The sequence below is a fragment of the Rhinolophus sinicus genome, chromosome 15, assembly GCF_057876585.1.
Source record: "Rhinolophus sinicus isolate RSI-liver-muscle chromosome 15, RSI-T2T, whole genome shotgun sequence".
NCBI classification, from domain to species: Eukaryota; Metazoa; Chordata; class Mammalia; order Chiroptera; family Rhinolophidae; genus Rhinolophus; species Rhinolophus sinicus.
In genome coordinates, this window is record NC_142515.1 from 133,623,035 (window position 1) to 133,648,430 (window position 25,396).

A 25,396-nucleotide genomic window follows, 5' to 3' on the forward strand; every position below is an offset into this window, starting at 1 on the left:
TCCCCGCAGTAGATGACCAGGTTGCTTGTGACTGGATTTCCCTATGAGAGTCCTAGGGAAACTAATTTCCATTTGGTCTCTTTTGGGAATATACCGTACAAAGAGTAAAACGGAGTCCATTCATTCCCACTGTGTACAGAACACCTACTATGTTTAAATCAGTAAATCACACCATGATCTGGTTAGGCAGATCCTGTGTCTACAGAAACATCTGAAATACAGTTGATAAACCAAGTTCACAGGAAGTAATGTAGTTAAAGTGGACAGAAGGGACCCTCGTGGTGGCTGGTCACTTTCTCATCACTTGGCAGCGTTGTGCTTCATAGAAGCTTAATAATTTTGTTTATTGTCACCTGAAAGGCTCCATTTATTACCATTTGTCACAGTGAGGCTAAGATCAACTTGGTCTTGTTATCAGCCTTCAGATTCAGCATTGGACACAGCGTGTCATAATAAGGAGCCTGGATAAAGACACCATTTCCTCAACTTGTCACAGAAATGGAACTGGAAGCCCCCCTCCGAATAAAAAAGCCTTATTTGGAAGCATTCACTGCGGTCAGATGTCCCTGTTTGTGCCGGGTGCCTGGTAGTAATCGGAACAGGCCTTGGACACGTGTGGGTTCCAGCGTGCATGTGACCCTGACGTCCTGCGGCCCCACTGGCTTCTGTCCAGGGTGCTGGGCTCATGTGAGACCCTCTTGGCAGGTTGTACACGCGCTGAGCCTAGGGTTTCCTCCCTGTGCGCCTCCGGTGAGCTAAATCCACGCCCAGTGTGAGCGCGTGTGTGCGCGCGTGCCTGTGTGTGCCTGTGTGTGCCTGTGTGTGTGCATGTAAAGGTGCTCTGCAGAGAGGTGGCTGGCAGTGATGTGCAGGCGACATCACTGCGCTGTATGTGCTCTTGACAGAGGGACCCTCGTGTCCTGAACCAGGCGGGACCCCAGCCACCGCCCACAGAGCTGATCAGCTCCGCCTTTGAACACGTTCTAGTGCTTTTCTTGCCTAGTTTTTCCTTTTAGAAACATGAGGAATCAGGCAGAATAATTTCTTTGTGACAAAGGCGCGGCTCCTTACTCTGTAGCACCTGCTCGGACGGATGCCGCAGGCCGCAGACGGCGGCGTCCCCTTCACGTGTGAGTGGGAGAGGCTGGCGGAGGGGTGTCAGGCTGGGCTGATGTCAGAGCGGGTCATGTGCTCCGCGGCCGCTGGGACTGGCCGCCCGGAGCACATGGAGCGCTGTGCGAGGCTGCAATTGGCAGGGCGGCCGGCTGCTGCGCCTCTGTCCCCGACACCAGCCGCGGCGAGGCTGGGCCCCTCCGCCCTGGGCCCCATCTGCTGAGCCGGCGCCGCGGGCGGGCGGGCGGGCGCGCGTGCGGGAGAAGCGGCCCCAGTAAGTGCCGGCGGGCTCGGGCGCGGGGGAGGCGGCGGGCGTGGGCTGCGGCCCGGGAGCCCTTTGTCAGCCGCCGCCGCGGGATCTGGGCGGGGCAGCCCTGCTTTCCAGCCGTCCCGGGCGGGGGCCGGGGCTCGGGGCTCGGGGCTCGGGGCTCGGGGCTCGGGGCTCGGAGCCCGAGGTGCAGGCGCCCCAGCCCTGGCGTCCCACGCCTCTCCCAGGCTGTTTTTCTGATGTGCATTTTCTAGTTTTGTAATTTAGGGCGGGTTACTAGGTCTGGTGAAAGAGTCGGTTTCAATGGCCCGACCCTAAGGGGACCCGTGTTGGGGGGAGGGCGGTGGCTGTCTCTGTCTCATTCCCTGCTGATGTTGGCCTGGTGGCTGTGTCTGTGCCACAGAAGTACTTCGTCGCCGCCGCCTCTTTTCTGCTTTGGGGGACGAGCAGGGGCAGACCGGCAGGGAGGGGCGTGTGGGTTTGGGTAGTTTCTGGCAAATTGCAGTGCTGTTAGTATGTTGCCTTTTTTAATGGTCAGGTTTATATTAGGGAGCGGCAGGGTGGTGGAATTCTCCAGCAAGCAATTGTCTTTCCAGCTTCAAAAGCCAGATGAGAGTGGGGACCAGTGCCAGGTGCCGATTTCTAAGCGTGGCTTCCTTGGGTCTTTTGCTGGTAACAAGCACCACATTTGCACACTCATCTCTGCCATGTTTAGGTGTGGCCTGTGTGGAGCGCGAGCGAATGAGTAAATCCAGTAACATCTTACTGACCCTTCCAGGCACATTACACGGGGCTCATTTTAAAGACTGGAAAGCATGTGTGGCTGCAAGGGGCTGTGAGGGCAGGTGGGGAGAACAGGTGTGTACCTGCCGTGCTGCTTTCCTGTGGACTCGTGACGGAGCTTCCGGTCGAGGCGCAGGATGACCACACGCCTGTCAGCAGCAGAGGTGAATAACCAGGTGTGTGTCAGCACTGGAGAAGGATTCTGGCCTGGCTTGTAGTGAGAACCCTAGTCCTTCCCGTGTGTGTCTGCACCGACTGTAGGCTTTGGGGCCAAGGACCGATCCCGGAAACATTTAGGCGTGGAAGCTGCTCGGGTGGGAGTGGTGCTGGGGTGCTCGCAGAGAGCGTGCTCAGAGGAGGTCTGCTGGCTGCTGTGCAGCACTTTGCAACAGATGGTTTCGGTGCCAACTCTGGCCCAGGCGCTGGCCCCATGTGGGGCTGCGTGCACCCACTGGGTCAGCAGCAAGTGCACACAGGGCTCTAGTGCGTCCTTGAGCGCATGGAGCTGAGCGCCAGTCAGGCGACGTGCAGGTCCCCATGGCCCCGCCCCGCCTCTCCTTCCATGTTATTGGGCGAAGCTGCCCTTATGCTGCAAAGCGCTACCGTCACTGCCTGTCGTTCTGCTGGCTGTCCCAAGAGGGCACAGCATGTGCAGCTGTCCTGGCTGAGGAGACTGCTGAGCAGGGTGGGGGGTTCCGGCCCCCGTGTGCCCGCCAGCTCCTCATGGTAAAGATGCCCGCTGTGGCAGTTTCTGAACTCCACTTCTTCAAAAATTTCTGTGTTCCTATGAGAAGAGATGAAGACAGTTGCTCGTTTCCCGTGTCACTCACACGAGCTCTTTTCAGTTCCTGTGTATCTGCACTGCACCCAGATTTCTCCTTGGCAGGGACGTGGGGCTGGGACACACTGGAGGGCCTAGCAGCTCAGCCGTCACATCACTGGGGAAAGCTGGCCAGCGTGTACCTGAGGGCCTGACCGTCATACCGGCACCAGGCCCCTGGCAGCCGGCGCAGTGCCCTCTGCAATCAGTCACACGACCGTAAGGAAGAGCGGCTTCCGGCAAGACCAGCCGTTTCCAGCTGCAGTCACTTTCCGCTGTGTGAGCTGCGGTGTCAGTAGGACAGTAAGGTCACTGCCATCCCTGTCCCTCCCCGAGGCCATCTGGGAGCAGACTCACAGTCCTCTGGGGGAAGTGAAGGCCCATTTTCTTAGGGTAGCACGTCTGTTCGTGAGTCACGTCCTGATCTTCAGGTGCCACCAGGTCCTGAGTTTCCGCCTTACTGGGTGTCTGGGCCCCCGATTAATGGGGCTAATCAGACAGGCCGAGAACACTAGACACTTCCTCTGTTTGGGTGGCCTTCTGAGTCGTATGAATGTTCTTTCTTTGTGCAGGCCCTGTTCATGGTGCCAAATTTAAACCCATTGAAGAGACGTTTACTTTAAAATAACGTTTCAGCTTAACTTACTCTCTTTAGATTACTGCTAGCCCCAGAAGAGACTGTAAAAAAATCACTTGTGGATTGAATGACGGCAACTACAGACCGCGCCTGTGAGTGAGGAGATGTGGGAGGTGGCGAGAGGGTGCGCCTCGTTAGGTGTCAGCGCACTGGGCCGCGCGGTCCCGACCTGGTGTGGAGTCAGCGTCCGTGTGAGGGCACGTCCTGGAACTCATCTGCGTTAATGAGCTCGTAGGGGCAGCAAGCAGCCCTCAGGCTGGGTGCTGCTGGGTTACGGTTCTGGGAGCCTTGCCCAGGGACACAGGCCTGTGAGCATGTCCTGATGTCACTAACCCGTCTCTGCTGCTCAGTGAGGGCGTCCTTTCATTCCAGACGTGCTCTGCGGGGACACCCCGGACAGATTAGTTCTGGTAGCTCTGAGCGGTTTCAACCAGAATAATTGGAACACTGTTCTAGAGGGCCTGCACTGTCACTCAGAAAGAAATGGCTGCATGTGTGACATTTCTAAATGGTGACATCTCCAAGAAACCTTCTAGCTGCTTTCTTACGAGGTCTGACAATTAAGTTCGTGAACTGGTTGCAGTGATGTTGCTCACCTATTTTCATATCAGAGGGATTATTCGTTATGAATTTGTACCAACTGGACAAACAGTGAACCAAGTGTACTGTTTGGAAGTGCTGAAAAGGCTGCGTGAAAAAGTTAGACGACCTGAACTTTTCGCCGACAATTCATGGCTGTTGCATCACGACAATGCACCAGCTCACATGGCACTGTCTGTGAGGGAGTTTTTAGCCAGTAAACAAATAACTGTATTGGAACACCCTCTCTACTCACCTGATCTGACCCCCAATGACTTCTTTCTTTACCTGAAGATAAAGGAAATATTGAAAGGAAGACATTTTGGTGACATTCAGGACATCAAGGGTAATATGACGACAGCTCTGATGGCCATTCCAGAAAAAGTTCCAAAATTGCTTTGAAGGGTGGACTAGGCGCTGGCGTTGGTGTATAGCTTCCCAAGGGCAGTACTTTGAAGGTGACCGTAGTGATATTCTGCAGTGAGGTATGTAGCACTTTGTCTAGGATGAGTTCGTGAACTTAATTGTCAGACCTCTTATTTTAAGCTTCAGGTTATGGGGGAGGGGGAAGGGAAATTAGGCATTAATGTTAACACTAAGGAAAGACAGAAACTCCAAATAAAGATACCACTTTTTTGGAAAGGATGTAACTGGAAGCAAACACAGAAAAGATGCTCAGTGGAGTATCAGCACGGGAGCAGCTGCTGTCCCCTCGTAAATGTCCCTCTGAGGCCTTGGGTGCCATTACATGTTCCATTAAAGCAGGAAGCACAGCAGATATCTCTGCTGTGAACGAATCAGCAGATTCACTTAACGCTAATGCGTAATGTGTTCAGAGCAGGCCAAAAGCTTTTCAGGTTATTGCAACACAGGGCCCTCAGTCCGTACGTCCAAATGTCTCAAGTGCATGCAACCACGGGCCAGCCCCCTGCCCATCGCCCACCTGCGAGCCGGGGCTGTGTTCACTGTGCCAGCAGCTGCCAACTTGCGGGAAACTGGGCCACTGCATGGGTCAGTGCAAGTTGCAGAGCTTTCTGATCGTGCGTTTGAACTGCTATGCGCTAGTCTGTGTTGATTAATGCTAATTATTTCCAACCATCTTCTCAACGGTTTAGACAGAGGCCTTCCTTATACCAACTGTGTTTATTTATTGTCCTTTGGGCTTTGAGGTAGGTCTTCAGCGTATTTTTGTCCTTTGTCTTGAGTGTGGGAAAGGAGTTGTGAGGCCCTTACATGACCCTGCCCTTGAAAATCGCACTCCAGTGCAGCCTTTGAGAGTTGGTAGAACAGGAGCTCTGTGTGTATCGATTTGGAAAGAGACTGTGCACTGTGACCAGTTGAAAAGAAAATCCCATGATTCCAGACCCAGATTTGGAATTTGGATGTTGTTGACATTGTTATTCTCTTATTCCTTAATCTTGTCCGTTTGATCTGTGCTTTTGCATCAGATTAAATGGGTTTTTGAGGCGGCATCATAAGTAGTGACAACATGACAACAACAATAGCACTTGCCATGTACCCGCCCTCCGCTGACACGTCACTGATTCACGATGCCCCACAGATGTCAGGTGAGCTGTCAGCTGAGAGGCCAGCGGGTCTTCCTCAGTCTAGAGCTCTGACTCCTGTCACTTACGCTTATTGTGTCGACTGCAGATTTCTGTGGAGGTGTGAACACAAAAGCCAAGGCTGACACAGAGGCCTTTTGTCCCCATGCTGCACCCAGACGTGGCGAGGGGCGGGTGCTGGTGTGTGGCGAGGCGGGAATGCTCCCGTGTGGGCTGAGGTGCTTCTCCGCCCGGTAGCTCTCCTGCAGGTGCCCAGGAGACAGTCCCCATTGCAAGTTCCCGATGAAAATATCTGCATTGAACAATATTTTGTATCACAGGACCTTATTCTTAAAAGCATGGTTCTTTCAACTTTATCCAAAACGTGGCTTTCTAGTGAAATCGCTGTGCAAAGCATGATTACGGAAGCCTGCAGGTGCCATGTGGCCGGAGACACTCGTGAGAACAGCAGTGCTGAGGGTCTGCAAAGGCCCGGCCCTGCCCCCTCCGTGGGCCCTGGCTACCGCCCTGATGAGTGGCCAGTGGCCTGCCTAGCTCTGCCTTCTCCAGGCTCCCAGGCGTGTGCTCAGGTTACCCTGTCTTCCCGGAACTGGCACCTGGCTGGTACAGAGCGTAGCTGGCCCACGGCACTGCCACCCACCAGGGGCCCTGCTGTGGAGGTGTGAGCGCCGAGGTCGAAACAGCAAAGTAGGGTTTCTTGGACATTTTAAGAGAATACATTGTGGAAAAACAGAGCAAAGACCGGAAAACCAAGCCTAAGTCATCCAGACTGAGCTGCTTGTGCTTGGCTTTGAGCTAAGCAGGTTCTTTCCTGGAGCTTCCAAACAGCGTCTAAGGTGGTGGTTGTGACACTCGAGAGTGTCCCCTTAAACTGTCGTTCAAGTGCCAGTGGAAAAGCAGGCTGCAGAAAATTTTACACAATTGGATCTTTTTCCCAGGTTGCTGTTGGAACATCAACTCTGCAGTTCATAACTTTTCCTCGTAGCTCAATGTCACTGGGTTTTATAATGAAGGAGACATGACTCCATCCCTCGTGAGGAGCGGAGCTGAGTTAAAAGTAGTTTGCGCCATTTTATAGTCACACAACTGCTTCCTTTTGCCCAGAAAAGACTGTTGCTTCTCCATCTTGTATGTTTTATGCTTTTACTAAAACTTGCTGATATGTACAAAAGCATATTCTTTCTAGCGGTAAAGTTACCTGTGGAATAATACTGCAGAATTTTAAGCACTTCACTGTGGTAGTGTATGGTATTCAATTTCAGAATGAGCTGAGTTCTGTAAGAACATCTGGCCCAGATGTTAGTAAAACAGCTGTCGCTCTACCGTTTCACATGGGGAGTCACGCTGCCCGGTCTGCTGCTTGTTATGCACCCCGCTTCCGCCTCCACTGGTGACCGAACAGAAGAGACTTAGAGAAAAATGTTGAAAAAGGAGGTGTATTGTTGCGTATAAGCTCCTCAGACGCGCCGGCATTATTGTCCAGAGACAGCTACACACTTGGGCTTAGGATGGGCCGGTTTCACTTGCTCAGCATTTAATTGGGGAGAGAGGCACCCCCCACCCCCAAGACGGGCACCCAGCTCACATCCGTTTATCAGCACCTGGCAGGGCAGGTGAGCAGGGAGCATGGGAGAGTCGGTGGCCGCTGACTGGGGCAGGCGTCACATGCACACAGCGCAGTTTTGAAAGGTGGGTGAGCCTGCACTTTGAACCTCAGGGAAGTGAACAGGCTTTGCTGTCCGAAGGAGGTCTTGAGCAGAGGCCTGGGAGGGGTTTGAGGCAGAGTGGTCCAGCATGAGGTAGGAGGTGAGGGGGCTGACAGAGGGCTGGCCAGGTGGCCTGTTAGGCCCCAGCAGCTCAGAAACCCAGGACAGGCATGTCTGAGTGGACAGATGGCCGGGAGTTCCGATGGTAGACATGTCAGGGCAGTTTTCCAATATTTTTGGAAATTTTCCTGGTAGGACAGCATGTCAGGTTAATTTAAGCCCTGTGTGGTCATTGCAGTCAGTTAATTACAGTGGTACCTGGTACGTCCAGGGGACTGTATATTTTTTCTCTTTTAATTTATGAATGATTTATGTTTCTGAATGTATAACATACTGTCCCAAACTGAAAAGCTACGAAAGGATAAGTAAGTCTTCCTTCTCCCATGGTGCCTGTCAGACGACTGCGGTGCTTAGCTGTATGTGTGCCGTCTGCGGTATGCCGTGAATGTACTCACGCGTCGCGTGTGTCCCGTTCCACAGGAATCGTAGCCCTCACGCGCTGCTCCGCGTCGTCTCACTGAGTATGTCTGGGGTGTTTCGTATCAGTACATACCAATTCCTTGTTCCTTAGACACGTTTTATTCTAAACTATTTCAAACGTGCCCCAAGTTAGAATGTGTAATGACCCCTTTATCATACCTACTGATATTTTGAGAATCTTACCATATAGTAGAGAATATTAAGGAATTTCATTAACTTTGTTGAGTTTGATAGTGGCTTAGTGGTTATGTACAATTTCTCATTAATAAAAGATCATGCTGATATATTTGAGTGCAGTGATATGGCGTCTGAGGTTTGCGACTTACAGTCAAATACACCAGAAGGAATCTGTGCGGGGGAGCAGCTTGAACCAAGACTGGAAAATGTTGAGGTGGATGAATGCAGGTTCATTCTAATATTTCTCTACTACTGTGTGTGGGGGGAAATTTCCATAACAACACATTTGCTGGTGTGGCTTCATCTATTGCTCCCCCTTTGTCTCGGGAGTATTTTAAAATAAAGTCTGGGTATCCTGTGACTGCACCAGGAAGTAATGTCAGTATGTTTTCCTAAAACATAAGGACTTTAAAAGATCACTAAAATGATCACATCTCAGAAATGAACAATAACTCTTCATATAACCCAATGTCCTGTCTATTTTCCAATTTCCCTGATTCTCAAAAACAATGACTTTATATAGCGGTTTTGTTTGAATTAGGAGCCAAACTAGGTCCACAGATGGCATCCATTAAAACGCTTTTAGACATTAACACTTCTCTTACTAAAAGCATTTGTTTGCTGAGGAAAGTAGGTGACTTATGCTGCGGAAGCCCCGCCCCTGGGAGTGACCATTCCCACCAGGTCTGGCCAAACGTGTCCTGTGCCCCTGGATGTGACACTCGGTGGGACTCAGGCGCAACGGTTTTGGCCAGAACCCTTCCTGGGTGGTCCTGCTGTGTCCCCACTGCGCCCTCCGAAGCCGTGCTCTGTGTTTCTCTGAGTGATTCTCAGACGGGCTGTGGGCGGGGTCTGCGGCCCTCACCTCACCTTTGCAGCCTCAGTGATGGGTGTTGCCTCGGCCCATCACCCACTGGGGCTGTAAATGATCCTGGTCCTTCCGGCCTTTTGCATTTGTGACCTGGGCTGTCGCATAGGAGCTCCTCTCATCCGTGTTCCCATGCGCCCGAGGACAGCGGGTTTATTGTTTGTCAAGACCACATCACACTGTTTAACTGGTCCCCTGTTTAGGGGTATTTACTGATTTATTTATCGTAGGGAGGGCGCAGCTCACAGTGGCCCATGTGGGGATCAAACTGGCAACCTTGGTGTGATTAGCACGGCGCACGGCGCTCTAACCAGCTGAGCTGACCAGCCGCCCCTTGTTTACGGGTATTTACACTGTTTCTTTTGCTTCTTCTTTTGGTTTAAGTATTTTTTCTTACAGGATTTCTTCATATACACATGTATTTACAATGACTAGTAAGCTATGGAATTTTAAGTTTTACTTAAATAGAAAAGTATTATTGGACTTTTTTGTTTTCTGCACGTTAGTTTTGTATAAAGATAAGTCAGTCAGACAGACGTGCACTTTAGCCCAGGGCCACTCATCAGTCACACGACCTTGGGCACGTTGTGTATCCTTTCTAAGCCTCCGTGTACCCCGTCCCGTGATTGTTTGGGGGTGAGAACCCATCAGCACGCCTGTGCGCTGCACGTGTGCAGTACGTGCACAGGGTGGTAAAGTTCGCTGGGCTTTGAGGTGTAAGAGAAATGGCACAGGCAGAGTCTGGGACCCGGCGGCTGGCAGGGCGCTCCGGAAACAGTGCTGCCTTTCTCCCTTCCTTCACTTACTCCAGTCTCAGCGACAGTGAGAGGGTGAAGACGAATCTCGGGGGCCCGAGCTCGTCACTGGGAGGCCGGCCTCTCCCCGCGGTCAGCCTTGGGGCCACCCAGTGGAGGGCAGACTCCCTGCTGCCCTTGGGCCTTGCTGCTCACTGACACGTGTCAGCCCGGAACGCAGAGGGCAGAAAGCATCAGCCCTGCATCTTCACCTTGAGCTGGGGACGTGGGCTGTCCCTGTCCTCACCTGGCCTCCCTGCTCGGCGTGGTTTCCATGTCGTTTTTAGGATTAGGAATCTGTGCTGCTGTGACCCTTTCTCTGTCACTTCTTGTCCTGGGTCAGTCAGTGTGGGAAGGAAAAGTAAGTGGACTCATACTCATGAGTGCGCCCTTCAGATGTGAGAGTAGGTGGCGTTGCCCTGAACGTCGGCGTGCTGGCTATGTCTCCTGGCAGCTCCGGGGGATGGCTGCTTCTCCTGCCCTCCTGGTCGCCCCTTCCCGTCTGTTGCTTGTCCTCACACCATCCTCTGCCTTAGCCCCATCCCTCCGCTTTCCCGTCACATGGCCAGGCTCCCCTTTTTGCTCCGGGGACTTCAGGCTCCTGCCTCTCCTGTCCTCTCTGCTGCCTCGTCCTGGAACCTTCAGGTTGCGCGGACCCTGCCTGCCCCTTTGTCCAGGCGACTGGGCGGGCCGGCTCCGTTCCTCCTGTGTCCTGTGTCCTGGCCGACGAGCACTGTCCTGGGCTGTTCCCGAACCTTTGGACACACGCCTTGCACACAGGCTGAGTATCGTGAAGATCTGTGGGGACAAAGCACGGAGTGGCTCCCTGCTGCCAGGGAATGTGCTGAGGGAGCACACCTGCTCTTGGCCCTGCAGTGACAGAGGGCACCGTGATGCCTGCGTGCCATCTTGAGGAGGGCAGCGCTGAGTGTGTCACACCAAGGAACTTTTCTAAAGGTCACAGTGTGGCTTGGGTGGCATGACTGCCATCTGGTGTATTCATTGAGATTTGGAGTGTCACCCACTCAGAGTGGAGAAGACCGAAAGCAGGGCGGCCGCTGGTGTTTTTTGTCTCCATCGGTTATTCTCCGGCGAGGTAGCTCAGATTCCTCCAGCCAGCTGTAAGCAGTGGTGTAACCACTTTTTTGATTGAAGGATGACTTTGGAAAGAATTACATGTGGCAGATGACGTCCCATCTTGCACACCCTCTGCACCTGGATGCCGCCTGAGGAAAGCTTCTTGTAAATGCTGCTGTGGCCTCCTGCTATCGCGCCGTCCTCTGCAAGCTGGCTTGTGTCCCCCTCTTTGAGGTGGTCTGTTTTTCTCCTGCTGCCCTGAGCATGTGGCACTTACTGCTGCTGTGCACCAGCTTGGTGCTGGAAGGACAGAGGTGAACAGACGCTGTCCTGCTCTGGCAGCTGGCACTTGCTCAGCACCTCGGTGGGTGGGGCAGGGTGGCCTCTGCTGGCCCCACCTTGGCTCTGAGGCAGACTCTTGGCCTGGCCCTAGGAACCTGCATTCTCATCAGATGATCTTAGGCCCAGAGCATGGCAGGAGTCAGGTGGCACATGGGACGGTGACAGCCAGCAAGCACCGCTGCGCCCGCTCTGCGCTGACGTTTCTGGGGGAGGCATGGCTGAGTGCTTGTGCACAGGCTCTGGGGTCAGGACCAAGTACCTGCAGCCCAGGGGCACCCCCAGTTTAGCCCTGGGGTGTCCCGGGGACACAGCTGACAGTATTGTGAGGACTCATTAGGGGACATGCAGAGATCAGGCGATGACACTACTGTCCAGTGTCACCCTGCCTGGTGCTGCGCTGAGAAGGTGGCACGGACGAGGAGGCACAGGTCACGGCATGCCCAGTCTCTGCTGGAGCCCTGACCTGACAAGTGCGTGTGGCAGAGTGTGTGCATCCCCTGCGGCCACCTGCCCCTGGGGTGCTGTCCTTTAATGCACTGGCAGAAGCTCACGCCTTCAAACTGCTGTGCTGGAGCCTGATTTCGTCAATATGCCCTCCCTCCACGGTGGGCCATGCGGAGAGCCTTCTGGAAACCCTGATGGCTGCTCTCTTACAGTCCATCAGGGCTGGTTTCTTCTGTGTTAGAGATGAAATGATAAACTTCCTGCGATGACCTTATAATCTAGGGGGCATGACAGTCCCCTGCTCAGAAGACCCTGCCTCCACGTCACTGCCCACGGTGAAGGCTGGATGCACTGTTTTTACACAGACCCACACGTCTGAGTCTAAGCAAGTGTGTCATGAAACAAGCACAGTCGAGTGCCCACGCAGAAGGCTGAGCAACTTTTAATTTGATTTGATTCTAATTTCAGGTTGGGTATGGAAGGCTTTCATGTTTGTGGTCAGCATTGTGGATACTTAGTAACAAGGTCAGAATGTGTGCCTGAGCTTCTGACATGCACTTCCTTGTCTTGAGTTCTTTTCCTGGAGCGATTTAGTTTTCACACACTGAAGTGACGATGGAGGACTGGCCTCCAAACAGGTCTGCAGGTGTCGCGAATCAGGAGGAAATCAGGGACCTGAGCTCGCTTTCTTTTTTTCTGTAAAACGAGGAGGTGGGAGGCCTGGCATTTCCTCAAAGTTTTGACAAGTGGCCCCTTTTCCTGGCTGGAAGTGTGACACCACACAGCGTGGCCGCCTGCGTGAACACCTGCCCTTGCTCAGCGGCAGGCACTTGTAGGTCCCCCGGGGCAAGTCCTGTAGGCCCAGGACACTGCAGAACCCACCATGGCCACGCCAACACTTGTCACACTAGCTGATTATCCCATTAAACAAGGTGCTTGCAAAACAGTTTCATAGAAGACGTTTGAAGTAAAAGGTGGTGACTGTCACCTAGGTTACTGTCAGTGTGGACAGACACCTGATGCTTCTCTTAGAAGACATTCCCACTGAAGAGAGTGGGAGTTCAGACCTCTGGGAGCCAGGCTGACTGTTCATAAGAGCAACTTCTTCAGTTTTAAGTATTAAGTGATTTGATTAGTTTCCTATTGCTGCTGGAACAAATTTCCAGAGCCTTAGTGGCTTAAAAAGCACAAATGTATCACCTTACAGTCCCGAGTGGGTTCCTGGGCTGAAATCTGTATGTCTGGCTCTTCCCCTAACTCTAGGCACACGCACACACACACACACACACACAGAGCTCTATACAGGTATAATTAAGATACAACAAACAGTACATATTCGAAGCATGCACTTTGATACATTTAAAATAAAACTTGAAGCCATCACTGCAGTCAAGGTACCAAACATATCCATTACACTTAAAAGTCCCCTCCCGGGCCCCTTTCTTAATCTCCCCTCACTCTCCCCAAACTGCCCATCTGGGTAGATATAGAACATTCCATGTCACAGGAGGCTCTGTTGGAAAGTGCTGGTGAGTCTTGCTGAGAACACCCCATTGTGTTTCATTGTGGTTGCCACACCGGTCGTTGGTGAGTCAGTGAGCATTGGTACCACTAGTGCAGGAAGACAGTTCTAGCTGACGGTCGCTCTTGGTTAGGACCTGTCAGCCAGACCTGGGGGTGAATGCGGGTCACTCCACCAGGCCGCTGCACCAGGCAACCCCCCACCCCTGGCCAGCACGGGTCCGCCCCACCTGGCCACCTGTCATGCAGGGTGTCAGACGCAGCAGCACAGCAAGGCTTCCCGTGGGCAGCCTGCTCCTGACTGTAGGTAGGACAGTTAGCTCTGGGGAGTGGACACAGATTTGTATCTTTGATTGAGGTGGGAAAACAAGGCACACCTTCTCCTTCCATTTAATTATGAGACAGATTTGCCCAGAGCATCCCCGCTCTGCATCCCCTGTCCTCTCTGCGTCTCCTCTTCTCTCTGAGCGTTTAGACCAGGGCTTGCTTACGTCCCTGTAAATTCCTCAAGACACTGGTGACATTGAGAAGGGTCTGACTTTGTCCCTGTCACCTTCACTTGGACCCTCGGCTGAGGAGAGAGGGAATAATCCAGTCTTCCTAGAGAATAGTTCCAATTGTTTGTTTCTTGTCACAGAAGTTTATTATTAAACATGAGAGTACAGATAAGCTGAGGAAGGAAGTAAAAATTATGACTGCTTAACATATAGAAATAACTACTTTATAGTTTAGTATAAAGCGAATTCTCATTCTTTGTTATGAGAATGAAAATATAATAGACATCTTAAGTCTTATGTTACTTCCCACGTCACGAGTATATTTGGTTATCAAATCTGTTGTAGCACAGATGCTGTTTAATGAGTATTCGAATGTATCAGCTGCTGTGAATCAAGGTACTTTTTTTCTCTAAGCTTTTGACCCTTGAATTGTTCATATAGCCCCAAGTATAGAGGAAAATATACAGAGGCAATTCCCAGAATTGTTACTGTCAAGATTGTCAGCTCACAGAGGAAGAAAATACTAAATCCTTTTTCAGTTGTGGAAATATTCATTCGCTTAAATATATTTTCCATCTCAGATTCTGAATGATGTTTACTAGTTTGGAATGGTGGGAAATCTGATCTGGGGAATGGAATGTGGCAGCTGCTCAATGGCTCAGAAAAATAAGAATGTTGCTTTAGGATGAGAATCAAAGGCTGCCATATGTAATAGAAACTTTGGGAAAACTCTTGTAGGCAAAATGAAATTATCCACATTAGAATTAAGCAAGATTACCCTATCCCGTGCATCAACTGAAAAATTAAACAAAACAAAACAAACATCCCTGGGTTCTGTTGATTTCGTCACTTAATATAGACAGTATTTAATATAATTTTAGGAATCCTGAGAATATGAAAAATATTTCTAGATAAATTCCATGAACATAATAGTGTTGTACAAAATTTGCCAACTTTTTTAGAGTGTAACAGAGTACAGTGCATTGACCCCCCACTCCCTCCCGGGGAGCATGCCTGTGGGTGGTGGTGACCATGGTCCCAATGCCACAAGCCTGCGTGCTTTGCCAGGGGTCCCGCACCTTCTGAGTCACTCAGTCTCTGTGCTTTTTCCTACTTGTACTTGTCATTATGATTATGCAGTTTCATTAAATATTACGGAGGCAGATGAGGCATATTTGAAAAAGTTATTTCAGTGAAAAATGGAATGCTTTGTAAAGACTTGATAAAGGTGAGTCAGGAAACTGTAAAAGGTTAGGGAGAAATTCTTCTAAAACCCTGAATGCTCTTCATTCATATTGCCTCACCCCACCACCCCCACCTTCAAGATGCTGAAATTTGAACTACACTGTCCACTGAGTGCGAGGTTTATGCCAAGAAGAGGCCGTGGACTCCATATTGCAGACTTAGAGGGTGTGGGGACAGAGTCCCAGAGAGCAGTTTCCAGGCTCTCGACCTCATGTGGAAAGGTGCTTGTTTGGGTAGTAGATGGCCGTCAGCTGTGACTAGTTGGCCGTCAGCTGTAACCAGTTAGCCGTTAGCCACTGATATGACTGCCGTGGCTACCCTAGGGGGTTGGTTGGGTGGCAGAGAAGCGGACGGCGGATTGTGGTTAGCAAGTACAGTTAGCAAGCGTGGATGGCGGATTGCGGATCGTGTGGATCCTACTTCCTGTGTCTTGTCTGGCTGCCAGCGAGACTGGGGTGCAGGAAGACCCCCCTGTTGGGGTACTGGCGGATGTTTGCTTTTGTGTCTCAACCAGCTGCCAGCAAGAATATAACGATATGAACCCCCTATCTATGGCTCTGTTTTATTCCTTTTTGGCCTCACAATATCCTGCGTTCTTGTGCGGGGAGCAGGACCAGAGACCCTGCATGATATGTTCCAATAAAACTTTACTTACGGCACTGAAATTTGAATTACAGTGTTCACATGTCGTGAGATATTGTTGTCTTTTATGTTTGTCCATTTCAAAGTATAAAGCCATCGTTGACCCCCACAGGCTGTGACAGTGTGGAGGCCGGGCTTGGCCCTCTGTGGGGACAGAGCCCCAGAAAGTAGTTTCCAGGCTCTCAGCCTCACATAGACAGGTGCTGGCTGAGGTAGTAAATGGCCATCAACTGTGATTGCATGGCCATCAGCTGTGGCTAGTGGGCCGTCAGCTGTAACCAGTGAGCCATTGGCCACTAATATAACTGCGGTGGCTACGCTAGCAGGAAGAATGGGGGCTGGCAAGAAGATGGCGGCTGGGCTGGCAAGTGTGGATGGCGGTTTGCGGACAGTGTGAATCCAGCCTCCAGTGAGAGTATAGTGCCGCCAGAGAGAATATAGTGGTATGACTCCCCTACCTATGGCTCCGTGGGTGTTCTTTTTTGGCCTCACCATGTCCTGCGTTCTTATGGGGGGAGCGGGACCAGAGACCCCGCAGGCCACCCCACATGACAAATGGCGCAGCGAGCAGGGTCTCCCACACGACACCCTCGCTTGCCCACAGCCCCGATCCGGTCGCCCTCATTCCATGGTGCCCGGTGCCTCCCCTCAGGGTGTCAGTGTCCCAGAAGCAGGGTGTGTGTTTGCTTGCATGGCTTTTGCTTATGTTTTCCTTGCTGGGAGTACCTTCTGTTGTATTTTCTAACCCAGAGCAACTTCCTCTGTTTGTCCTCCCTCATCACTTGCCAGTGTCATGGACCATCAGACGCCTCCCTTGCCTCCAGAGTCTCTTAAGTATGTCAGTCTTTGTCACGTGACTAGTGTGTTAGTCCTTTATTATTTCAGGTCTGTGAGTGTTGGTTCTTTTGCTTGTAACTTCCTGGAGCAGAGACCACGCATTTTATTCCCTGTAACTCCTCTCGCCTTAGCACTGAGCACAGAGAAGGGTAAACACTTATTAGATCGGCATGTTTGCTATCAAAGTTAATCTTTATTAGTATTTCATTGAGTTTTCAAGCATTTTTATTTGGGTTTTGGTCTCAATACTCTTTTCCCCCCTCTGTATTAATCTTTCTCCACTGACTTCCTTCCTTGTCCACAATCATATTCAAGACTCCTCTTTATAAAACACCAACAACAGTAACAACAAATACGCACCCTGATACGCACCCGTTCCTTTCTAAATTAAGCAGTTCGTTTTTCCTGGAGATATTTTCGGACACGAGCTGGAGCCCAGGTGGAACACGGGTCGCTGGGTACTGGAAGCAGCTGTGGGGCCCTGAGGAAGAGGCGTCCCAGAAGTCCCTTGGGGCCCCGCTGGGCCTCCGTGGCCCAAGGAGGCCCTGCTCAGTGCGAGGCAAGATGCCATGAGGCAGAGAGGTGAACGTGACAGCGAGCTCATGCTGCACTGGCCGCCACGGTGAGCACCTCCCAGGGTCAGCTTAGGCCCGAGGCCATATCCCCATAAGTGTGTGGATGAGGGTGACAGCGAACTCAGCTGAAAACAGCTGGACTGGCCCCCTGACCAAGAGTGCCACGCTGATCCTGAAGGGACCAGAGGACCTGTGGGTAATTCACCTGCCTTCTGGAAGAGACGCTCAGCACACCCAGGAAGACAACGTCCTCTGGCACCTCACCCTGTGGGTAAAGACGAGACTGTGTGTCCTTTACTTGTCAGCTTCTTCCAGGGTGGTTCCGGCTGTAGGTCTTCCTGCTGTTGGTGTGTCATGCTGCCAGTATTTTTCACTCTCTCTTAACAGCTCACAAGCTCAGGCAGTTGCTTGGCAGACAGCTGTGTTGTCACCTAGGACAGTGGTTACGACCAGGCTTCACATCAGTGCTCTCAAGCTGACGTGGGGCCTGGAGGTCATCTCGTCACTAGAGACGATGCCAAACGAGCTCTGGAAAGTTAGAGGTTCAGAGTCAGAATAGGTTGAGATTTTCTATAACCAATAAAATCTTTTTCAAACAAAAAATGAATTTTCTTTTGCATTCTGAAAGGTTTGCGTTTAAAATATAACTAAGACAAATACTCAGTATCAAACATATTTTTTGAAAGTTTTGGCAATGTAAGTAGCTAAATTATTTCAATCTTGGCATTTTCTTCTGGCTCTACAGAAAGGGTGTCCGGTCTGTTTTCTAACCTCCTGCCCCGCCCCAACACAAACTGTCAGTGCTCAGAGAGAAACCAGCCTTCGCGCCACCCGGTTCTCTCAGTCTGGCGCCGGCACTGCCACTGGTTGGTCTGATTCTAGTTAATCCACTGCCTACAACATCATACATGTTTTGGTCCAAGTTGAATGGCAGCCTGTTCCAGCAGGAAAAGCAGTTGTCAGCTGTCACTGTGGTCCCCATGTGTCGTGTCAGGACAGCTGAACAGAGAAGAGGTGTGTCCACGTGCTGACCCGCGTGCCCGAGCCTTATGAACTCGGCTGGAAGAAGGAATCATTTGTGAAGTATTCTTTCAAAAAGATGAGCTTTGAGTGCCCTGAACACTGTGTCCTAGTCGTCCTCTCGGCGCTGTCGCACCTTTCTGGGGGGCGGGATGCAGGTGAGGTCTGTCCTGTGGAACGGCGCAGACCGTTGCACACTTAGGGCTGTGTGCCTGTCCTGATCGTGCCAGGTACGGTGGAGCCCGTGGGTGCGCAGCTGCCACATACACTGGTGCGGACATGGGCTTGCCTGTACCTAAGTGTCCTGCTTTAGGTGTTTTTGCTCTCATCGTCTTTCTTTTGGTCCCCCCTTTCTTTGCTGGGTTTCTGATTTTTTTCTTTTTAAAAATGACCAGTTATTTCCACTGAACAAAATTTCCACGAGAAATAAAAGTGTACCGTGGCTTTCTTGATTCATTTATAAAGCATGTCAGGATCCAACAGGCTTATGTTGTAATATTTCTTGGAGAGAACTGAGTTATGGTCTTTATTTCACACCCCAGCTGCCAGGAGCTGCTAAGTCCAAAGGGGTGATATCACTGGGGGCATGATTTGCATTTTGGAACACACAGTGGCCCACAACGTGCTGTGGGCGGGAGCCGGCGGCATCCTCGTCCTTCTAGGCTTCCAGCCGCTTTCTTAGTGGAACACTGTTTTCAGTTTGTTTCTTCTTTTACAGCTTGTTAAATGGAAACAAACACCCTGCAGTATCGTGGTTCATTGCTATATAGCGAGCCATGCGCTAAGCGAGACCATTTAGAAGATGATAAGCAAACAGGCGTCGGGAACATGAGACTAGTGCTGCTTGGTGGTTGGTGACATGGTTAGACCCCTCCATTCGCTGCCATTTCTTCCTTTGAACGCAGTGCAGGAGGTATAGGCACAGCCCTGCGTGGCATGCCCAAGGGAGGGGAAGGGCTCCCGCCCCCTCGCTGCCTGGCGTTCCTCCCCGTGTCCCTCAAGCTAAGCCCTAGAACTTGGCCCCTCGGCCTTCGAGGTCCCAAATTTGAGAATGCAGGTAAGTACCTAACGTGTGGTGTGGCTGTGCTGTGTCCCCCACGTGTGGAGGCCACCTGCACCGCCATTGCCGGGCTGTGGGTCAGTGTGTGCCTTTGAGAAATGGGTTCGTTCTAATACCTAGTGCCCAGTGCGGCCACGGAAGGACACAGGTGGCGGCAGGACTTAGTGACACATGCCTGCTGGCTCTGTAATGTTAGGCGCCCCTCCACAGGCTGCTTCAGTCCTCTAAAAACTCATTTCACTTGCAGAAAAAGCATGTGCAGTGTAAGAGGAGCTGTGATCCAAAGAATAACTAAGCATCTACTTTATTGAGAACTTACCATGTTCCACGTGTAAAGCTACTGTTTCAGCTACTTTACTATAGAATCTTACTTTTCACTGTAACCGTGGGAGTTGGTATTTTTTGTTGTTTGTTTGGAGTTGGTGTTTTGTTTTGTTTTTTTGAGGGGGGAGTTTTTTTGTTGTTTTTGAATTGCTGTTTTAACTGACAGGTGTGTGACCTTCCTGGTATCACGTAACTAACCAGCAGGAGAGCCTGCTCTCAAATCAAGCCCAGTTGACTCTTAGCTTTTTGTTTTTCCTTCCTTTCCTTACTCCCTTGTCCCAGTGAATATGTTATAGAATTAATTCATCTGTTTATGGTAAAATCTAAGTTAATAACCGGTGCTGTTCTCTACTCCAGCCATGTCCAAGTAACAATTCCTCCTTTATTGGAAACAGGGTGACAATATAATTTATTCTTCAAAGAAGGACACTTCTGAGAGTGAAAGGGGTGCTTTTAATTATTCTGGGAAAACGGGCTTATGCCAGAATTATCCCAGGCAAATTAGGGGGTTCACATGCCTGAATTATAACAAAAATACAACCCTGGCTTACTTAGGAGTATCAGCTCTCAAGACAGAGCCAAGTTCAAACCCTGACTCTGATATTTACAGCTGAGTGACTTTGTCAAAATGTCTGAGCACTGCGTCTGTTTCCTCATCTATTAAACAGGACTGACACTGTCAGGGCGTAGTTTATGGGTTATTGTGGGTTTTAAACACCGTGACGTGTTTAAACTGAGCACTGATGCAGTAAACGCTCGCTGAGCGCTATGCGCTGTAGCGAGAAGGGGGCTTCTGCACCTGCACTCTGCCTGCCGTCCAGGCTTGTTGAAGGCAGCACAGCCTCATCGGTCCTGAGAATTAACAGGCCTGTTCGTACTAAGTTCTCAGTAAACACTTATGAAACCAATGGAGGTGTATATGTTCACAGAGAGGGTAGTTTGCATTTCAAAGAGACACCAGGGAACAGAGATGGTTGGGGAGGTGGTTACGGGAGGGAGGCCGGGCTGTGAGGGGCAGGCGGTGGGGACGTGGGACATGAGAGTTCTCGTACCTCTGGGCCCCTGGAACTGGATTGCAGGTGGAAGGCAGGGGTGCTAAGACAGATGCTGTTTGCACAAAGATTGTACTTACATTCTATGCTCGGAAAAGAGACAACTCTGGCATGGCAGGGAAATTTGGCCCTTGAAATTAAACTGCCTTTATTAGCCTAATGAATTATATTTCCTTATGAGCCTGTTCTGATGTTCTAACTCTAATCTTGTGAATGTGCGTGGCAGAATGGACCTTCAGTTTTCTCAGCTATAAAGTAGAGATAATTGCACTTCATGCGGTTGTTGCCTGGTTAATATAAAGTCTACAAGGTGCTCACAGGTGTGAGGTCCTAGTAACTGCGAATGGCTGGTAACACACCTTAGGGCTTAATTAACTTGCTGTGATGAACCTGAGGAAACATTTTCATAATATTGACTTTTTATCAACTCTGCGTTTTGCGTGTATTCGCTGGCTCTTGGCTGTGAGGCAGTTTTGCCATAAAATGTAAAATAATGAAAAATAAAAGGGATGTTAAAAAGGACAAAATGGAACATGTAAAATAATAAAACAATGATGTTTACAGGCTCTATTACTGAGAACACATCGTCCTCATGACTAACAGGACTAAGCAGTCACTCACTGCCTGCTGGCGGGCGGGTGCACGGTGATACCAGATGCGTTTGGTGCGGTGGCTTTCCGAGTCCGGTCCCCATGGAGAGCGTGGAGACGAGGCCCGTGCTGACCCACCCAGCCCGAGGGCATCTCATTCTCCCCAGTTCTTGGAACCCACTTTCCTGATGGAAGCGCTTCCTGTGGGGAGCCCAGAACCACTCAGGGCTGTAGCTGTCGTAACTGCTTGTCTGGTGAAACTCAGAAGAAAAGGACACAGGAGTCCCGAGCTGCAGTGGGGAGCCTCCTCAGCTCAGCGCGTAGGGAGAGCTGGACACTTCCCTAACCCTCTGAATCCTGGCTCCCACAGACGGGAGTAGGAAAGCCCATTTCAGTTTAAAAGGAGTGAGCCGCACACCTGAAACTAATTAAAAAAAATTACTAAGATGGGGGGGAAAAAGGATCGAAAGCCGGATTTGCGAAAGGAATTTTCACTCATTAGTGAAGGTGAGGTCTGCTTTTCCACCGACTTTGTGACCTTCTAGGGGACGACAGACACGGATTTCTCCTCAGAGTGGCAGAAAGTTACCAGCTGGACATGCTGCCAGGTGACTCCTTTCCAGAGGTGCTCATGGGGCGCCGACGAGGCGAGAGGGCTGTCACCGTAAGAACCCAGTGGACCCCTTTCCATGTGTGAGCAGCTGCATCATTGTTCAGTCACCCTGAAATTCTGCCTGACACCCCCCCAATGTGTCCCCAAACTACAGAGTAACGCAACAGTCCTGTGTTGAAAAAAATGCCAACAACAGTGACACAGCAGGCGTAGCATCAGGCTGGCCTGCTTTCCTGTGTCTCTGAATTCCAGTCGAAACAGGACCATGGCGGCTTAAAGAGGGTCCTTGGATGGCAGCGACTCAAGGGACGAGCTATGGGACTGACTCCGTGCGCATCAAGGACAGTGCTCGGTTGGTTGGTGCAGGCACACTGTGTGTGGGGACGCTCTGTGCGGGACGGATGCGGATGCTGTGTGCGGGCACACTGTGCGGGACGGACGCTGTGTGCGGTCATGCTGTGTGGGGACACGCTGTGTGCGGGACGGACGCTGTGTGCGGGACGGACACTGTGTGCGGGCACACTGTGTGCAGGGATGCTGTCTGGGCACGCAGTGCCGGGCTCTGCTTTGTCCCACTGTGCTGTGTTTGTGAGTTAAACTCGTGTTGTCTGATTGAGCCACACACTGCAGGCATTTGTCCCCTGGTGCTTCAGCCCCTGGTGACTGTGCCCAAACCCTAACAGAGGAGCAGAAACTGACTGCGCTGCTTTTCCGGGCCAGCAGGGCTGCTGGGCTGGAGTGAAGCTCTAACCTCATTTGTGCGTTGGCTCTGGGGCGCTTCACCGTTTGCACGTCTGTCCAGCCACAGAGGTTGGGCCCATGGCACTTTCAGAGTTATTTCTTCTGCCCATGTGACACAGGCCACAGACTGGGATGCTGTGTGTGCAGCAAAGCTGGTCCTTCAACAGGGCACACGCGACTTTCTCCTACGTTTGGCCTGTTGCCAAGACCTTTGCTTTGTGTACCTCACAGTTCTGAGAGGTAGGACCTCTGCGTTGGAAAGCAGGCAGACCACCGTCGCCAGAACAGAACAGAGAGGGTCGGAAGCAGGACCGAGGAGCACAGCACACAGCCCCGCAGCTCGTGGCCACCTGGTCCCTGCGGACAGCTGCCAGTGGGAGCCTTTACTTAGCCGGGGTGCTCGCTCGGGACCTTGCACACGCTGAGGGGAAGGGTCTGGCTGCTGCTACGGGGCTGCTTTGGACGAACCCTGGACATAGCAGGCTTGTAGCGCCTGCTTCGTCACTGTCGTTTCCCTGTCACCAGCCCGACCCCTCCCCAGGGGCTTCTTCCCTCTGTGCCCAGCCTGGGAGCCACGGCCATGGCCTGCCTCAGGGCAGCTCCTCCACTGTCAGCCGCACTTGTAGTGCAGCTGCTGTTTTGGGGGCACAGCCCTGTCCCCCCAGTGTGAGCACACTCAGCTCATAGCCCAGTGCAGCCTCGCGCCTTATGCGGAAGGACAGCCGGGGCCCTGTGCGCCTTCCGCTCCCTCTCTGGGGCACCTGCCACTGCTGACCTCACCGTCATTCCTCCTACAGCCACGCCCATGCCCCCATCCCTGAGCTGCTCTGCTGCCTGGTCATTGAGGAAGCAGCCGTTGTTTAGAGATCAGACAGTGAGTGGCTGTTCAGGTGTCCATTCTAGCGCAACAAGGTCTCTGGCCCCAGGGCAGAAGCCTTCCGGGCACCGCTCCGTCTGTTCTCTCTTTAGTGCCTCTCCTCTGTCTCTGTCCTCGCTCCTTCTTCCGTCTGCCCCGTCTCCATCGCAGGAGTCAGGTGCCGCGGTGCGCTCACTGGTACCGCACGCATGGTGACATTCTGCAAGGCGCTGCCCAGTGGCCTGGGACTCTCACTGTTTTGTCCTTTTGACACCTGGAGGCGGTGCTCTTCTCTCAGTGTGGGTGGGGCTTTCCGGGACACTTCACGTGGATGCTGAAAGCCTGCACTTTATAGGCGGGGCTGAGGCTCCATAAGGTTGTTCATCGCACAAAGTAAACTGTTTTCTTCACGAAAGCACGATGCCAAGCAGCTGAGCTGTGGCTCCATACCCAGTTCTAGAGGGACCTGAAGTACTGGTTCTGGTGCAAGTGTCTGAATCCCTGTTCATATGAAGTTTACATAGATGTGAGCAGCACACCATGAAGAGTAAGAAAAGAAGATGGAAACATTGCAATATTTTAATGCGGAATGCTACCACTGATCAGGTCACGTGTGCTGTGACATATTGTGACATGATCTGATGAGCAGTTTAGTAAAACTTGATATAATGTAACAGGACTCCGGCAAGAAAAAGTTGTCTAATCTCCTGATGTCGAGTAAAATATAAATAACCTAAGTCTTAAAGGAGGCGGTGAGATATGGTGAAATGAAGACTTTGTTCAAATCCCTGCTGTACACCTGAAGCTGGTACAGTAGTGTGTGTCAGCTGTGTTTGATTCAAAAGCGCTTTCTGTTGCAGAATAGAAAGAAAAAGACTTTGAAGGGGGTAAACCCTGGTTCTGGAACTTAGGACAAGTTAATCACGATGGTTAGTTGCAGCGTCTAAGGGACAGAAGCGTTCCGATCTTCGTGTCACGGAGAGCCGATAGGTAACGTGTGCGGGCGGCCCGTGGAGCTTCTGACGTGTCGCACGTTTAGTGAGCGGCAGTTGTGACAGGAAGGGGAGAGGCTGGGCCCGGGACGTCTCTCACCCTGTGGTTTTTTCATTGCTCTGTAGCTGCCAGATGGGAGATGCCTGACCAGCCTCACCTTCCCTGGTCAGCGAGTTCAGCCAGTGCTTTGTGCGGATTTCAGGCTGACTCTGAAAGCAAACGGCGTCCCTCCAGTTTCTTTCATATGAGAATTAGGACTGTAACCTTTGAAGATGTAAATTAAAATTAACCAAGAAATATTTAAACGCATTGGATATTGTGGCTATTGTGTGATAGAAAAAAAATGTTTTTTCTTTAAGTAAATACATATATATGTTATCTGCATATTTTCTGGAAGGCTAAGAAATATTTGAAACGGTGAGTGTATATTGGCACGGCCAGAGTCCGTGAGGACAGAAAAACAAGTTCCAAATCAATGTGACATAATTTTTAGAGCAATAGCTATGAGTGTGTATGTATAGCGATTCTGCAAGGAGTGTTTCCTGTTAGACCTGGGTTCCCTTTCTGCTTCATGTGCTTTATACGTAGACTATTTTTCTCCACTTTATACGCTTCCCTTTTCTTGTAATGAGAAGGGGCGCAGGGATGCTTAGCCAGGACCCGTGAAGAGACTTTACAGAGGCTGTGGAAGGGGATGTGAGTCAGGTCACGGGGCGTCCCAGGTGAGGCAACGCGGGCAGCCACCAGCCTTCAGCTAACCCAGGGACCCAGCTGGCGGACACTGCGCCACTGGCATGCAGACGAGCGGCCACACGGCGGGGGCTGCAGAGGGAATCGGCACTGCGATGGCCTAGCAGGGAGGGGACATGCGGTGTCACTGTGATCCCATTCTGTCCCGCTGCAGGGTCTTGCTGGGTGTCCTGCAAGACACACCCCGGTGGTAGCCAGCGGGTCAGAAAGCTTGCGTGACAGTCTGTGGAGGTCGGCCTCACAGGACAAGAGGGGGGTAGGGAAGGGACCTGACCAGATGGGAGGCCAGGGGCGCCCAGAACATGACCAGCACGGGCAGGCATTTCTTTTGTAAGGAAATGTTTAAAAATGAGCTATGTTGACATAA

The 25,396-nt window shown here is 51.4% G+C and overlaps 1 protein-coding gene across 5 annotated transcripts in view; it reads left to right on the plus strand.

The window, feature by feature from the left end:
• The window catches only part of ANK2 (ankyrin 2), a 359,674-nt gene that overhangs the window by 51,468 nt on the left and 282,810 nt on the right, over nucleotides 1-25,396 (plus strand). Inside the window, exon 1 of one of the 5 annotated variants that reach the window (XM_088792641.1) lies at nucleotides 1,112-1,130. The exons of 3 other annotated variants lie outside the window; for them this stretch is intronic. The gene's annotated coding sequence lies outside the window, so the exon portion shown is untranslated. Of the gene's footprint in view, nucleotides 1-1,111; nucleotides 1,131-1,280; nucleotides 1,388-25,396 lie in introns of those variants that run through there. One more of the 5 variants, XM_074338600.2, reaches the window with a different exon arrangement.